Here is a 14250-nt window from a genome sequence, read left to right as displayed (position 1 = left end):
CCAATGCAGTGTTCAGCACCACAGACAGCTCCACACTGGAAACATAATAATAACTTTTTTATACAGCATTAATCTAGAATCCCATCAGCTCAATACACAACTAATGCCTTCAGTACACAACATGGATGGTTACATGATCACATGATGTTTCCTTTTAAGGGTACATCAAGAAAAACAGGTTGCATTCTGCCAGCGATGGTTAAAGTACACAAATTATTGCAGAACTGGAGGACACTTAATTCTTATCCTCACAATCACAATCCGATTATTAAGTGATGACGTGACGAATCCTACTTCCGGGTCTAAAGTAGTCTGCGTTTAATATGGCTTTTGTGTTGTTAACATGTTTAATGTTTTGTATTTTCTTCTATTTAATCTCAAAAAGCTCCTAAAACAGTCAGTGATCCCTGTTGACCTCCCTCGGCTTTTATTACCGCTAACCATTTATTTAAGCTCAGTTTTTAAAACCTTAGGATGTAACTACAGCCCAGCCCATGCCAGAGCGTTCTCACTCCCGAGGCGTAACATGTCGACGTTTTGTCACGTCCCGCGGCGTTCCTGAGGAACGCGAAAGGAGACCTTCGGCGTTCTTATGGTACGCGGCGGGTTATGGCTGGAATCCAGTGCAATGACGCTCCCGCGGTAGTAGACGTTCCAGCCCTGTATTCCAGCCCTAAACCTAACCTTATCCCTAGCCCTGACCATAACCTTATTCCTGACCTTAACCAGGACTTTAATGATGTTAAATAGCGTGTTTCTAAGCGATTTGAAGAAAAAGAGCGAACATGTGTAGGTTCAGTCCAGACGGTTCTCATATTTCCTCTTTTTCCGAGGTCGTCATTTAGGAACGTGGTGGGTAGCCGGAAACGTAATATGGTGACGATTTGTCACCTAGCGTAAAATGTTACGCTTTGGGAGTGAGAACGGGTTGCCCATGCAGCAGTATATGAATGACTAACCTCGTATTGTTCTCCTGACTGAAGTTTGGTCCTTTTACAGCATCCTGCCATGCGATTACATTTGTTCCTGACCACCGAGAACACTCACGTTAACTTTTATCGAGTGGAAAAAAAGTTAGCTTGTTTATATTATGCTAACATAGCTGTGTCGCTAGCGGTCACGTAGCACATCATTATATACCAGCTAGCCCAACTTCAGTAACCCTACAAACGTCACTGCTGTTTAGTTTTCTGTCTTCATTTATACTGGAAGTGATAACAGAGCTGTACGTTTGAATTTGTTTCCAAAACCCCGCAGTCAGGACATGCTATATTGTATTTAGATAGAAGCTAGCGAGCTAACTCCCTGCTAACTTCTAACTCCGTTAAATGTCATAAATTCCGTTTTCATGGATGCCTGGATGTTAAACTCAGTTGTTACACCTGGCAGAGCAGAATGCTGATCATTTTATTAAAGATGAAAGACTTTAGACAGTTTTTCAACTCTCAGTAATGCCACAGTGATCGTTTGATATATGGACCTGCAGCGGAGTTTAGACCCAGACACGGCTAGTGACGTCAGACTGAACGATCGGATAGCACAATCAAATTCATGGGTCAACTGCTATTGATAGAATTTGATAATAACTAGTGAAAGTACATCCACACAAGACGTGTACTATTTAGTCCATTGCATTTGTCAGATTTAGATTACAAACGATTCAAATCATGAGGAAGAAGTATGAGGAAGGACTGTGTACACTCATATCATCCTTATATTCTTATATCTGCCAGATGTTTCTGAATTAATGCTCATCGTATTTAATGCAAGACATCTGGCTTTTGTTTTCTGTGTTTCTTAACTACACAAACTTCATCAAAAAATTAAAAATCATCCTTGCACCGCTATTTTACATCTAACAATGTCATATATACTAATAGAACCAGAACATGAACCATTTAATTTAGAGTCATATAGCACAGTTTGCTCACTACATCTGTACTTCTTCATATTAAACCGAGAACCTGCTGCATACCATCTAAATTTCACACACTACGACAGACATGTTCAATCGATCATATCAAAAGCTGTGTGTGCAATAAGAGTAGACAAGATGTAGAAAACATATTGGCAAAAATAATTGACAACGTAATTCTTTCTCACCGAAAGCCCTAAAGCCATCAGCATCCCAAATTAAGCTCCTCTTTGTGCCCTTCACTGCCACAGCTGCAGCCCTGGAGAGGACACAAGGCCAGCTCAGCCTCATCACAAATAGGCAAGCGGAATGCTAATAAAGTTGGATTCAATCAAATTGAAAGCAGCCTTTTGGTAATTCATGGCTTTAAAATTAGAATTCTTGTTCTGCATTCAGAGCCTCTCTCAGTCTCTCCCACACAGCCTGAGTCTTATCCTGGCTCGACCTGAAAGAATGTTGTGTTATACACTGACAGACGTGTGTGTGAAGCATTATTTGATTTTAATCGTACAAAAACACTTCAAAATAATGGCACTTTAAAATATGTTAATAGGTTTATGAGCAGAAAAGCTTTATTATGTAACTTCACCTTGATATTACATTTGAAAACAGATATCATCTTTTTGCTTCTGCTGTTGCTGCTGCCATTCTCTGTTGCTTGTTCACTATTGACACTTATCCTGGTCTCCCCAGACTCTGGCAACATCAATAAATCCAACTAAGCAACAAGTTTCTTCAACAAACAACTGTGGCTGCTGGCAGAAAATATAAAGGGCATCGGCATCGCCCACCCCCCAAACCCTCTGACCACCACTTGATTTTTTAGATGAAAAAAACAGTGAATCTAAAGTTCAGATCACTCTCGTATTGTTTCATTAATAACATTAATAACTATATTTATAAAGTGCCTCCGATTAAGCTTTCTCAAGCACCATGTGTATATATGCACTCGCTCGCTACTGTAGTTGTCCTCCTGCGTGTGCCCTCAGAGGGCTCTAGCTAATGGCAGTGTCATAATATTAGTCATATTAGGAGGGGATTAGTAAAAGAAACCGTCTTAAGGATGTGATCCCTGGGAGGGGGTGCCAGATACTGCTTGTATTACTGTCAGCCCGTCTCACACACATATTGGGAGCCGAGCAGCCGTGCCTGCTTTCCTCAATAGGATCTGTGGAGAAACATGACACACTGAAGCGCACCACCTACCGTAGCTCATTCCCCTCTTCCAGATTTTTTTTTTTCTTTATCTCATCTATTGAAGTGCTGGTGTGAAATGTGTCTGGTAGAAAAACAGAAATGCTGCAGCAGTGTAGGAAGGCTGAAGCGTGCAAATTAGAAGAAGCAGACCTCTGCTTTCAAGCTTCTTAACAAAGCGTTCCCTCTGACCGCGCAGACTGTGGCGTTTTTGGTTGAAGCCAAAAGTGGCAGATTTATCGGAGACCGGAATCTATGATTTTCAGAACATAATGCATCTGAAAATACAGTAGTGCAGTCATCACCATTGTTGCCTCATAGCAAGAAGATCCTAGGTTTGACACCGTCAGCTGATGGAGGGGGTACTGAGCAGCCCAATCACGGTAGTTATGGCAGCATCAGTGGGACATGTAATTACAGTGCACATCAGGTTACAACATAGGTTGTGACATAGAAAACAACTAGTTTATAATGCAGGATTTCACAAGCATGAATCCCCAGGCAGACCATTCAGGTAGGGCTACAGCTGTTGCCAGTAGTTTGCATGGAAGACGCCAGCTTGTCTGCAGACGTTCTCAAACTACTCGCCAAGTTGCTAGTTTCCATGCAAACTAGCAATCTGCTAGCAACCAAAGCAATAGCTATGAGGTTTTTAGTGCAGCAATATATGTAACTACTTTCACCTGGTGACTAATGGTCGCTAAGTCGCTACCTGGTCAGGGAACACACATTTTTGCTAACAGGTGGCCCACCAGTCTGTAGGTCTGTGTGACTGAGTCCTAACTCAGGTCTAATATTTGTGTTATTGATAAAACAAAAACTCATTGCAGTATTTAGAGCTCCAACGTTATTCAGATTTATGGCAGCCTGCATAGCACTAACCTATCCATCGCCACTTTACCCATTAGCAGCTCCACAGGTCCCAGCAGAAGGAGTTGCTTTTAGCAGAATGGCCAGTATGCTACACTGTAGGCTGCAGGGTTTACTTTGTATTGCACAAAATAATCCTTATATCTATATATCAATATATCATTTTTTCTTGTGTTATATCGACACTGCTTGTTAAAACACGCAGACACTTTTTTGGCTTTTAAGCATTAAGCAGAAAAGGAAGCTAAAGATGGAGGTGGAAATGTCCGCACATTCAGCTTAAGTTAACGTTAAAGTTTAAATATAAACTTTTTTTAACTTTAAGTTATTGTTTTTTTATTACTAGCGAATCCTTCTGCTTTATAAGCAACGAGACTGAGCTGAACAGTCAAAGGAAGTGTTGTTGTTTAGTTACAGCCTCTAAATGTTACTGTGCCGGGACCCTGACCCACAGTGTGCCCTACACTGACAAATATGCTAAGACTAAACACACAGTGTGTAAAAAGAAGTCCTCAAAGGTAATAGAAAGTATTTAAACGTGCACGCTCATCCATGTCTGTTTCGTTATTATAGCCTTTATTGGTGTCACACACACACAAACACACATACCCATATAGTGCACAAATACCCACAAAACTGAACTAATTACTGCTGTGTGTGTGCTCCAGCTCAAACATTGCAGTCTACAGTATATAAAGCTTCATTCTGAATTCATAATTGCATAATTAGATATAATTGCATGTGCTGTGGGCTTGCCTGACAACCTAATGAGGCAGCTGTAAAATAGCTAGTGGTTCTACTTATAAGAACATAATCAAAGACTACAAGATAAAAGGGCACACACAGATAAACACGGACAGACAGTAGGACGAGCCCAGAGCTACACCCAGACAAAAAAAAAAGAAAAGAATTATTAAAACAAGAAGACAAAGTGAGTTTTCAACGCTCATTATAATCTATCAACAGCGGCTCAGTTCATCAGTGACTCGAAGTGTCTCTGTGGTTTCCATTTCTCAGCTTTGGGGACGTGATTTTCCACCTACCTTGCTCCTCATCATCGCCGTAAGACTGACCAAGACAAGACTCACAAATATACATCTAGAGAGCAGGGACAGCAGACCCACACACACACACAAACAGTCACACAAGGTAAGGCCTAATTTGCTGGCCTAATGACCGCAGTGATTGCTGTCTAGTTGTTGATGAAGAAAGCTGCCAGAGGGCTGCATGTGTGGTGTAGTTCAGACTTCTGGCTAACAGCTCCTCTTCGCCATCAGCCGTAATGAGTCAGCTCTGACACCGCCAAAGCTAGAGTGTCTGTGTCGGTTCGTTTATAATGGCTGCTGAAAGTAATACCACCTCCCAGCCCACACACTGGCTGAGAGTTCTGTCACTGCAAACTCATTAGCAGAAGCTATAGTGGCGCCAAAATCAACAAATCAAACGGCTTCCTTAATAAGATGCAACATGTCACAGCGAGTTGGCTACCACAAATAGTAACAATGGTTCACCTGCACCGTCTGGATTTGCCTACAATGGTGCAAGAGCATCCACTATATTTCACTATGTTTCAATTAATCACAATTATCTGTTAATGAGCCTTGAAGTTTCAGGAACAGCCTGTTATTACTTAGTAAGACATGATTCAGAACTTTTATATGTACAAACACAAGATCAGGAGCGCTCTGTGTTTTTCGTCTTTGGTACATGTTTTGCAGACAAGCCAGCTTCTTTCTCCCAGCATGCCGGGAAGTTTCTGCTTTAACAGGTGGAGAGCACAACCTGCCTTCTTTTGTGCTGCGTTCTGACTCACTGAATCTGTATGTCATCACTGCTGTCTGTGGTTTTCAGTCATCTGTGGAGATACCAGACTAATATGTAGCTGCGTTTTAGAGCCCAATTAGAAATGATCACATTTTCCACTAAAGAAAGACTGGTGAGGTCAAAAAGGTGGCTAAGACTAAAAATGACTCACAAGTGCAGTATGCAATACTTTCTTCCTTTAGAAATTCCTTAAATTTTAACCACATAAGACTGCGTCTATCATACAGTTTTTAAACCTGTGAAATGCAGCCTGGCGGCACCAAGGCAAAACCAGCGATGTGTTGTTGGAAACCAGATAAGAGTGAGAGATTATAAAAGGGCTCCATACAATGCCCTTTGTGGCGTTTACTATAATATCATTATATTGCATAACCAGCTCTGACTTCTTCGTATTTTCACATGTAAATTCAGCACATTTAAAACCAAAGTGTTTGATTATGCATCAAGGCTTTAACACAACATCTCGATTGAACGGAGCTCCCCTCGCTGGCCACTGGGAGCATCGACATTATTTCCCATTTAAAGGCTCATTATTTTTCAAAAGCAACAGAAACATTACTTAAATAATGGTTTGGATATTGCCCTTGTAATATGAGTAATCTGACTTTGATACTTGCTTCGAATATTTCCTGACTGTCAGAGCATTATAAATATCAGTGCATTCACTTACTGGTGTACTACATCTGTTGATGGCATTGCCTTGTGCTGGAAAAGAAAGAAACATTTGAGAGGCTGACAGAAAGACAGCAGAGTCTGGTCAAGAGAGATGCTATTAACAGTGTAACTGAAGGGAAACGTGTAATGACAGGACTCAAGAGCCACTGATGAGGGTGATGGATGGCTTTCAGCTCAAATACATGGCAGTTCATCACTCACCTCAGACATGCACACATACTTATAGTGTATTTTCACACAGAATCACACACTTGCTTTTCTCCCTTATTAACCTTCTGCTCATCCACTTATGCTGTTTTGCAAAAGCCATTCAGCTTTGTATTGATGGCCCTGCAATCACGTAAGCAGCCTTGGAAAAGCTCTCATGTACACGCACAAACACACAGGAACGCTCTGATCTCATACCCCGATCATTGCCACAATATTCCTTCGTCATCGCCGTGCTGTCTGACTGTCTCTATCTGCTGCTTGTTATTTTCAGTGAATTCATCAGCCTGCTAGCGCACAAAATGTAAGAAATGATGAGGAATGGCCTTCACTGAAAAGCCGAGTTCAACACATTGTCTTAAAATTGATAATTTTTTTTGACCAAGAGTTGAACGATTTTTTTTATACAGATTCAGATGAAAAATAAGAACAGGCAGAAGTTGGATATTTTGACAAATTGTCCTAAAAGCGTAATCCACATAAAAGAGCACCTTTGAAAAGCTGGAAGCTGACATTTTCATTTCATACAGCTTTATTTTTTTAAAAAGTAATCATAACACGGCAGAAACATTTTTGAGAACGTCGAAAAAATTTTAATTTTTGTCCGACAACAAGGCCAAAATGTAGACACAGTCAATAAACAGTGACAGTAAATACAAAAAGAAACATTGTAAACGTTGTAAATGAAATATTATAAAATATGCTGGCACTGATACAGATTCTTTTTCCTAATGACTGACTAGCAAAAAGATTAATAATGATTTTTTTCCTCTTGTGTATACTGAATCCGCCCTCCACATTAACCTGAGTTAGACGCACACAGCCGGAGAAAAGATGCACCTCATGCTTTCCCCCCATGAAACCCACCCCCTTCCCCCGCTCTTCACCCTTTCCTTGCTCTGTAGTCGAAGGAAGCAGCGTGGGGGCGAGAGGTGGTGGGTAAACAGTGGTTCTGCAAAGTGCTTTTTCCCGGCCTGTGTATACCTGCGTAATAGAGGCAGTAATGGAGTTTGTTCAGGCTAAGGTAATCCTGGAGCTGTGAGCTCAGCATCTGGTGCTGTTTCTCTCTGACGCTGTTTTGTTCCACAGCAGGTCCTGATGTTGTTGTAGCTGTCACTGTAACTGTCCCACACAAGCCATTTGGGAGTAAAGCAATGGGTGTCTGCATTTCTGTGAATGTGTATTTTCTGTTGAAAAAAAATGTGCTTATCAAAAGTGGATGTGTGTGTACAGTATATCTGTGTGCACCCCCCCCCCCCTCCTCCCCAAAAAGAAGGAAATAAAAAAATGCATAGAGATAAAGTGAGGTTCTGCTGACGGATGTGTGCATCTGGATCTGTGCTGAAAAATACATGTGTGTGTCTGAGTGTAGCGACAGAGCGGGAAAAGAATCTAAAGAATATGTGTTTGGATGTTATAGCTCACCTTTGGGAGGTGGGATAAGAACAGGGCTGACGGCTAGGAATGAATTTACGAGGCTCGATCTCCCAGAAACAATTTCTTTATGTGGGTTACACACATTTAGAGTGGCTACTTGTCCCCCCCCCTGGGCCTCAGCTCACCACACACAGCTACTGGAGATGGCCAATGAAATACAGAACACTCTTTTATAGGACACATGCTTTTTATTTATTTTTATTTAGCCCCTGTAGCTTTCTTTTCTCTCTCGCTCTGTCTAGGTCTCTGTCTTACTCCTTCCTGTTTCTCAGTCTTGTTCACCCCCCCTCCCATCTCTCCTATTCTCTTCTCATCGCACGCAGCTACGAATGAAAACGAGATCACCTTTTATAGGCCGCATAGTGTATTTTTTGTTTCCTCTGGTTGATCTCTTTGTCTTTATTAGAACTATCTCTCTTTTCCAATCTCTCTCTCTCTCTCCGGATAACAGCTCTGACATTATTCCCATGGCCCAGAGGATTTATTGGTAGAAGTCAGAAAACTACAGGAAAGGGTAGAGTGTGTGTTAAAGGTGCAGAGGGAGACATAAAATTGTGGGATGTAGAAACATGAAAGCATCTGTATGTATCTGCTTTTGGTCATGAGGCTGCAGGAAGTCGGGGTGAAAATGGTCCAATCTGACCAAGTCCTGCAGTCTGCAATCACCTCAGGCACGTCTGTGACAGGAGTCTGCTGGAGCACTGTGTTCATGTCCGATACCATGAGTCATATTCTAGCAACATTCAGTTATGAATTTATAAAATACTAAAAAAGGAGTAAAATCAGGACACCGATTTTTTGTTTTTTTGGTAAAGCAGTGCATTATTCCCTACATTAATCTTCATACTGAGCCATTCATTTTTCCTGAAGCACATATACACTGGGGTTCTGCTGTGGTGTAGGAGTTAAGATGGCAACCATGACCTTTGTTGCATCTCTGGCCCACTAATTAAGACATAAAATGCAAAACACGCAAACATACACATTTTTATATTTGCATATGCACACACAAACAAGCGAGGTCAGTCTAAACAGTGTGACTGTGAAAACGCATTTGTTTTCCCAACCAATGAATAATCAAGTGCACGGAGACTAAACTTAATATAACCTTGAACCCAGAACCAAACCATTTAACTCACCAGGAACGATATTCTCAGGGCAAACATCTGGTACTTTGTAACGTCATGGAAGAGACCCTCTCTCTCCCTCTCTCTCTGTCTCTCCCTCCCTCACATTAAATGGATATAATGTGATTCATCCAAGATGGAAATTCATATTAAGTAATTTGAGCATGCTCTGCAGCCTGTAGCAGGATGTAGGCTGTAGTAACTAAATGTTTCCTAAATGACTAAGCAAAACATATCTGCACTTACATTGTTTTGGGGGGTTTCTGTGCAAAGACTGTATAGAAAAGTTGCACATAGCCCCTGTGGCAGGGGTGGGCAATTCCTTTTTCCAAGAGGCTGGATGCCAAACTGGGACAGTTATGAAGACACGCACCAATAAGCTTATAGAGAGTTCAAATTATTAGTGAGCAGAACCGAGTTTAGTTTATTGGTGTGTCCCTCCACAATAGCTCCAGTTTTTCATGTGACCCTTTGGGAAAATGAATTGTCCACATCTGCTCTGTAGCATCAGCCATTTGTTTGTAGTCTTACGTGATCTAAATAAACACTGGAGAGTTAGATTAGCAGCTTTCATTATTTCATTAGAAAGGTCCATCTATAGATTACATATTTACATCAGACAGACACCTAAACTGAAGCACAGACTCTTTTTACTCCGGGTTGGTGATCCATGATGCATCAACACCAGAAAATTGGTCAAGAGGTCCAGTCCAGCGACTTAGATTATCTAAAATGAGACCCAGCAGGCAGCCAGTGGCTACAGATGCCTTTGTCAGCATCTTCCTGCCAGTCAGAGCTGCCATACATCTAAGTTTAAGCCTTGATTGAGTATCTGGAGAAGGAAATTAGTCGGGGAGACCAAAATCATGCTCTAAAATCGAAAGTCTGTTGGGATGGGCTTACATCTGTAGCTAGTCTCATGTGCCATTTTTGGGACTTATGTAGCCCTGAAGGTACTTGGTTACAGTTCTTCTATTTTAGATTCATAAATCCAAACAAAATGCATTCCTTGAAGTGACAACCAGAACAAAAATCCCACCTCTTTTAACTTCATTCTGCTCTGTCTTCATTTTTCTTTAGTTTTCCTCATTTCTATCTTTCATTTCTCTGCAGTTAGTAAAGTGAGTAGAAGCCCAGAATATTTTGTGACTAAACTTTTCATGTTAACAAAGTTCACTAGTGCCTAAAGTTTTGGGGTCACTTAGAAATGTCTTTGCTTTTGAAAGAGGAACACATTTGTTTTTGATTAAAACTGATTATGAATTTGCAAATAACAAGCAAATAATGATGATTAATGAGAGATTTTTTTCTAAATTGTTTATTTTTAAGGCATGTAGGTGTGCAGAGGCCCCTTTTCAGCAACCATCACACCTGTGACGGCGTTATCTAATACAAGAAAAACTCATCAATATGGGAAAAAAGGGTTTTTTCCAAATATGTAAGCGTCGCTGAATTGCTGATTTAAAGAAGGAAGAAATCTGACTGAGTGTCTGGAGCATTAGCCTTTATGGGTTTAATTAGCCTCATAAAGAGACTGCACATGTTGTGTACTACTCCCGTCACCGAAGAGCACTCACTGAGATCCGAGTGTACACAGCTGAGCCAGAGAACAAGTACATCAAAGTCTCCATCTCACCATTTCTCGACTGGGAGCTACATCAACCCACAAAACACTGGGTCTTATAGGCAACGGTGAAGAGGCAACTTCGCAATGACAGGCTTTAAGGTCCAAAGCCAAGTCTGCCAAATCTGTCAGTGGTCAATAAAATGGAAAGCATACTATAAATGCAGATAGCATTTGCGGCCACATTAAGGCCCATCGTTGCCCACAAATTATAGAGCATTCTTGTATCGCTCCATAAACCCCAACAATCCAACCAATCTCCCTTGTTGCTCTTGCTCACCATCACCTCTGTGCAATCTTTCTCCTCCTACCATCAAGTCTTGCTGGCAGTTCTCTTCCTTCTTGTTTTCTAACTCCCTCAGTTCCCCTCGGCTCGCCTCCCCTGTGCTCTTCACGGAGGCTTGTGAAAACGGAAGCAGAGAAAGAGACAGCGACAGATGGAGCAGTAACATGTCGAAAATATTCACAGTCGGGATGGCCAGCTTTGTTTAAATTAAACAAGCCTGTGTGCACACAACACTTTATAACCAGGTCTAGGTCATGAAGAGGCTTGAAACCGGCACTACCTTCTTCTTTTTAACAGTGAAGGAAAGAAAAGTAGAGCCTGGAACACCTAACTCACAGTTCTGTTAGACTGATGATTTATGCTGCCATGGTCAATGTAAAGTTTTCATATTCACACATCAGGTGCAGAAGACACCCACCCCTGCATAGCCTCTCAATGTTTAACATGCAAAAGCAGTGGCCTGCATTTCAGTCATGTTAAGCCTACAAACACTCCACACTGAGTGCAACTGTTAAACCAGGAGACATGTAATAGAGAATAATGGGGGATAGAGAATAAGGAAAGCATAAAGGTTCCTTATCAGCTCTTTTTCTTTAAGAATGCCACCTCTTACTTTAATTTATCAATTATTTGGCACATGTGGATCCAGCTAATAGGATCAATCACAAAAAAATAATCATCGTGAAGTGACAACCACCACACGGCAGGTCTGCCTAAAATAGCGCACAGAATCCGTCAATGCCCGCATACGCACAGCTTTACCTGAGCGCCCTTGTGCGTGCGTGCGCATACGTATGCGTGCGTGTGCGTGTGTGTGTGTGTGTGTGTGAGAGAGAGAGAGAGAGAGAGAGAGAGAGAGAGAGAGAGGTTCTATAGGCTGTGCAATATCTGAAACAACCGCAATCATTTGTCTTTGCTATAAAATCACAACCGCGTGAATAAAACTGACACCAAAGCAGACCAGGCTGACGGGTGGCGCCACTAGAAATCATTTTCACAACTCTAATGCCTTCCTAAAATCCAATCCCTTTCTATTTCTTTACAAATGGAGCGGATGAAGTGTAATCCATTTCGTGCGTAAATGGTTTTCTAAGGCGTGCTAACCAGTAGACTGACACGGCTGCATCCGTGCATGTCAGGTGGGTTAGTAATTGACTTTTTTTGTTTTTTGTCTTTTTTTATCACGCTCACTTCTCCTGCTGTTAACTAAAGGCGCGTTAAAACCGTGAGGGACACCGAGCAGCTCCGCCCAGGTGTAAAGGCTACCCTGTGACCCATACCTGTTGGTGCGGTGTGGTCTTGTTCTGTTAGCCCAGCAGGTGAACCTCTCTCCTCATAGCCGCTCCGCTATCCGAGACAGAGAAGAGACTCGCATCCCCACTCCACTAGCGGAAAACAGCTCCTCTGTGACACCGGCCGCTCAGTTCGACTGGAGCGGAAAAGTTATACCATACCATCCACCTCCGAAGCCGGGTAGCAGACACACACAAAAAAGGAGCCGGTTGCAGATGTGACCTTCTGGGGTGGTGCTCCTGCTACTACTCCTGTGCAAGGAAAGGTCTCCTGAAAGTTCCGCTCCTGTCCTCCGCTTTTGCACAGAAACTTAGTTATTAAGCCATGTCACGAAGGAAGAAACAGCCAGTTTGGAAACCTGGCTTCTGTTTTGCAGCAGCAGTCTCCTTCTTTTTCTCCTCTTTAAACCATGTAGTGTGAAAGCAGCCCAGTGGCGGGACAGAGATGCGTTGCGGCCGGGGAGTCACGCAGACTGTTACTGCGCTCCTGCTTGTCCGCCAGGAAGATGGAGAGGATTGCCTTCAGAGTGTAAAACTCTGAAGCGGAGCAGCGCCCCCTAGCGGTTTAGTTTGGGAAGAACCGCTCACCAATGTGCGGGCAACAAATGTAAATGATACTGTACAGTAATGTGGAGAAGGGCCATATGGGCTGCGCCAAGACATGTTGGATATGTGATATTAGTGGTTTATTGCTGGCAGTGAAACAGAAAGAAGCATCAGCCAGCGTCCTGACACAAAACACATGCACACAATGCACACGTGCAGTCAGACAACATCAGATGTATCAGCAAAAATGTTTGTGTCACTTCATGAAGGACAAAACAATATTATTGTCTCAGTGTGTGTGTCTATGTTTCTGTCTGTATCTGTGTGTGCACACGCGCCCCTCTCTCAACGGTGAGAGGTTCAAATTAAATTGAACTCACTTTAGCTGAGCTACGGGCATTTCCCAGTAGACTACACCAAAAGGAGCGAAGGGGTGATCGACACCGTACCGTCCAAATTGACCGGCCTCTCTGCCTGAGCGAGTGTGTGTCTGTGTGCGTCTTTATGTGTGTTCCGTTGCCCGAAATGACCTGAACTGCCCAAAGAAGTTTACTAACAACAAATGACTTTGTCCAGACTCAGTCACTCTGACCAGTGCAGTTCATTTGAGGAAGTAGTCCCCACTGGCCCTCTAAAGTGTGACTGTGCATGTGTACAGTATGTGTGTGTCACAAAGTGTGCAGTTTCCCCTCTGGTGGCAGGAGAAACAGATAGACAGTAATAGGTATTAAGGACACAGAAATCAGGCGGCGGAGAAACCTGGTAGTAAAACTCTACACTCGCACAAACACTTAGTGAGACAAAGTACAACTGAAGTTCTGGTGGTGGTGTGTACTTTATATTGGAGTGAGCATACAAGTGTGTGCGAGATGTAATCGAGGTGATGATGTATGGCTGCACACATGGATGACAGGGTAATTGATCCATAGTGGGGGTGTGATTGTGCACGTGTGCACGTGGGGAGGCCTGCTGCCAGTCATATATCATTTCACCCAGTGAGCTAATCTGTTACGCTGACAAAGAGTTCAGATTACTGATCTGCTCTCCTTTCTGGTCACCCTCCTGAACCTTCAACACTCCTCTCCCCTCCTTTTATTTCCTCGCCTCTTTTTAACTTTTGTTTTTATCGCTCATTCTTTAATCCTCCCCTTGTATGCTAGCTTCTTAATTCTCATTCTCCCTCTGTCTCTTTGTTCCTCTCTCTTCTTCTCTCTTGCTCGCTAAAGTAACACGGGTGAATCACGGGGAACCTG

At 42.4% G+C, this 14250-nt stretch overlaps 1 protein-coding gene across 1 annotated transcript in view; it reads right to left on the bottom strand.

Annotated features, from left to right (window-relative positions):
* The window catches only part of LOC147304766 (chemokine-like protein TAFA-2), a 95956-nt gene extending 83017 nt beyond the window's left edge, over positions 1–12939 (bottom strand). The window contains exon 1 of the mRNA XM_086278053.1: positions 12440–12939. The gene's annotated coding sequence lies outside the window, so the exon portion shown is untranslated. The remainder of the gene's footprint in view (positions 1–12439) is intronic.
* Positions 12940–14250: the final 1311 nt, after the last annotated feature.

Source organism: Aulonocara sp. 'chitande type north' Nkhata Bay, linkage group LG20, assembly GCF_057382095.1.
Source record: "Aulonocara sp. 'chitande type north' Nkhata Bay isolate Kocher_YH1m ecotype deep benthic linkage group LG20, A_spYH_male_GT1.1, whole genome shotgun sequence".
NCBI lineage: Eukaryota > Metazoa > Chordata > Actinopteri > Cichliformes > Cichlidae > Aulonocara > Aulonocara sp. 'chitande type north' Nkhata Bay.
Note: the sequence above shows the minus strand (reverse complement) of the source record. Positions and strands in the feature narration are given on the sequence as shown.